At 35.2% G+C, this 3734-nt stretch overlaps 1 pseudogene; it reads left to right on the top strand.

Annotated features, from left to right (window-relative positions):
* The first annotated feature begins 1910 nt into the window (after positions 1 to 1910).
* LOC121432484 lies at positions 1911 to 3004 on the top strand (annotated as a pseudogene).
* Positions 3005 to 3734: the final 730 nt, after the last annotated feature.

The following is a 3734-nucleotide window of genomic DNA, read 5'->3' as shown; positions in this document are numbered from 1 at the left end:
TCTCCAAAATGGAAAGTACTGCTCAGTCTGACCACATCCTTGTTTTCAACACCCAACTCTGCAGAAATTCAGAAGCGAGCTTTAGTTAGTTCAACACTTTTTCAGCCTGCTGTACACTGGCCATTGAATGTTGGAACAGCTCAACATTGACCTTATTAATGCATGGCTGTGCTCTCCACAATAGGCATGCAAAGGGGAGCTCAGAAACAAAAGATGAAAAATCCTGAGTTCATAATATCAATTTTCTTTGTTCATTTGCTTAAAATTATTTCAAAGACACATCCATGTACATAGTTTGGATAAATGTTAAAAAAACATTTTTATCAGGAGCAAGATCCTACTGTTGCTAATGCGATAGCTAGAGAAAATTGTCAAGTATTATCCTCGAATATCCATGTTTATCTTAATCAATTAATTGTAACTTCAATTACTAACAGTTTTGAGTCTTTTAGAAATATCTTTTAGATATTGAGACTCTTTTAGAAATTCAGACTTTTCATTGATGGCACAATTAGCCCTCCTAATAAATTGGTATTTAATATCAATCACAATCTCTACTCATCAATGTCTTCTTGCTAAAAGTTATTGACTGATTAATAGCATTTTGGAAAACATTTTTGTACTGACACTGAGCAGAAAGAAACTAGACTAAAATCAATAGAACACATCTCTGGGTCTTGTTCTGTCATTAATAACCTTGTCTTTCCTTACAAAGAACATACCCGTGGGTTTATTTTTCCATCTTTATTTTCCCATCTTACAAAATATCACAGTAGTCTAGTTGAGCACAAAATTATGATCATTACTAAACATTAAAATATATCTCACTTCCCTTTCCTCTTTTCATTTGACATTTACCATATTTAATTGTTTTCAACATTGGCAGTGATTTTAAAAGTCTGTTCCTTTGAATAAAGAATCTGCATTACCACATATTCAGCAAAAATCCTCAGGATTCAAGCATATTCTGTTGAATCAAATGCTCTGTGAGTAAGTTAACAGTATTCAGATGAATAAATTTTCCTGTAGTACTGAGGAATATTAAATATAAAACTTTTGTTCTGTGCTCTGAAGTTTTAAAGGCTTTGCCCTAATTTTTAGTTAATGGGAGTACATAAATAGTCTAAAGCAAATTCTCTCAGGCTCATTGACAGAAAAATAAATTGGCATCCTGAAACATTCTTTGGCATCATCTTCATACAGATATAAAAAGCAATTTATGAATATGAGATTTTAGATGAAACTTCTAGTCACCCTCCTGTGGTCCTGGAATTGTAACACACATGCTTGACTCTATGCAGGAGATCTTGAGAAGCAGAACTGCACAAGATGACAATTTCCCAAAATAAGATATTTTGTCCTCATCCGTAAGAGAAACTGTCATTTCCTAAATTATGCAATATCAGAGCCTCATAGTTTGAGTACAGATTTCAGACTAAACTTGGGGTTTAGAGATAGACAAAGACCTCTGTGAAGGGACATTGCAGCAGGTAGTGACAGTAATAACTTTTGCCCAGAAATAAAGGCAAAACAGAATTGGAGGTTCCAAAGCATGTTGGGCATAGAAGAAAGGATTTGAAGAAGTGAAAGAAGAGCTCAAAGTTTGGCATGTTGCATCTAGAAGCATCTTTAAAAGTTATGTACTTCTGATAGCAAAAGGTCAGAAGCCCTTAAAGTCACAGGACTGTAGAAGGAAGCCTTTCATAGGCAATAGATACAGGAGCAAGAAAAACTGAGTTCACAATGTAGCAAAGATGGACTCCAGTGAGTGGTATCAAAACTATACCAGTGATCTATCAAAAATAAAATAATATTAGGAAACTGCAGGAACTCCAACCAAAGCCAACTCACCTGACTTTTACACTCTGCACACAGATAGTCACCATGTAGGCTACATGTCAGCAGAAGTAATTTCAGGAAGATTGTACGCAGGTCCTGAGGTGGATATCTGGAGCAGTGGGGTCATCCTCTATGCCCTGTTATGTGGAACCCTCCCCTTTGATGACGACCATGTGCCAACTCTGTTTAAGAAGATATGTGATGGGATATTTTACACCCCTCAGTATTTAACTCCCTCTGTAATCAGCCTTTTGAAGCATATGCTACAGGTAGATGTCATGAAGAGGGCTACAATAAAAGATATCAGGGAACATGAATGGTTTAAACAGGATCTTCCAAAATATCTCTTTTCTGAGGATTCATCATGCAGTTCAACCATGATTGATTATGAAGCCTTAAAAGAAGTGTGTGAGAAGTTTGAATGCTCAGAAGAGGAGGTTCTCAGCTGCCGGTACAACAGAAATCACCAGGACCCACTGGCGGTTGCTTACCATCTCATAATAGACAACAAGAGAATAATGAACGAAGCCAAAGATTTCTACTTGGCAACAAGCCCCCTTGATTCTTTCCTCGATGATCACCATTTAACTCGGCCGCATCCTGAAAGAGTATCATTCTTGGTTGCTGAAACACCAAGGGCAAGGCATACCCTTGATGAATTAAACCTGCAGAAATCCAAACACCAAGGTGTACGGAAAGCAAAATGGCATTTGAGAATTAGAAGTCAAAGTCGACCAAATGATATCATGGCAGAAGTTTGTAGACCAATCAAGCAATTGGATTATGAATGGAAGTTTGTAAATCCTTATTATTTGCATGTACGAAGGAAGAATCCTGTGACAAGCACATTTTCCAAAATGAGTCTACAGCTATACCAAGTGGACAGTCGGACTTACTTATTGGATTTCCATAGTATTGATGATGAAATTACAGAAGCCAAATCAGAGACAGCTACTCCACAGAGATCGGGATCCATCAGAAACTACCGATCTTGCCAAAGGAGTGACCCCAATGCTGAGGCTCAAGGAAAACCTCAGAAGTTTCTCTTACCTCATCTGTGATCTTGTTTGACTCTTCTCCTGTTGACTTAGCTCCATGACCAGGAAGTCACACAATAGAATTTTTTGAGATGTGTGCAAATCTAATTAAAATTCTTGCCCAGTAAATCTAAAAAAATAAAAATTAAAATTAAATAAAATAAAAACAGATCAGTCATTAAAATGTAGGGTAAAACAACTATTTATTTCAAATATCTGTGTCAAGATAAAATAGCCAAAAAAGTAAAGGTATAAGAAAGGTCTTTCTGAAAGAGTAAAATTAAAATCACTTTGTAATCATAACTCCTTTTTAATGTCATTTAGATTTTTAAGCTATTTCAGAATTGTCTTACCGGGAAGTATTGAAATAGTAGAGTTGGTGAAGGTCAAAAGAGAAAGGTAAACATATGAAAAAATTAAATTAAGGAATGGCAGTGCATGACAACACAGTTTTCAAGCCACAAAATTCAAAGAATTCAAAATTCTTTTGGAATTCAAAATTCTTTTAGAAATTGGAAAAGTACTAATTCATAATAAGTTTCATTAGAATTATATTCAAAAGAATGATAAACTATACACATGGAATATAGAATCAGAGAAATGTAATTAATGTCTTACAGAGGCTCACTTGCTAGGATGAAGTAAATCAAAGCATACTTTAAATTATATACATATATATATAACCTGGATTTTATGACTTCAGTAAAATTAACCTAAAATATGATTAACAAATCTGTATCTTACTTTGTACTTGAGAGTATGTACTTTAATTTTTCTTGACTTTCCAGCAGCCTGTGCTGTGGAGGGGTAACATTCATTGCTTTTGTCTAGTTTTCTTACTATATTCCTCACTGATAG

The sequence above is a fragment of the Microtus oregoni genome, unplaced genomic scaffold (genome assembly GCF_018167655.1).
Source record: "Microtus oregoni isolate MIOR12 unplaced genomic scaffold, Mior012 000034F_ref0000314, whole genome shotgun sequence".
In the NCBI taxonomy this organism is placed as follows: Eukaryota; Metazoa; Chordata; class Mammalia; order Rodentia; family Cricetidae; genus Microtus; species Microtus oregoni.
The sequence above is the reverse complement of the archived record's forward strand: the minus strand, read 5'-3'. Positions and strand labels throughout refer to the sequence as shown.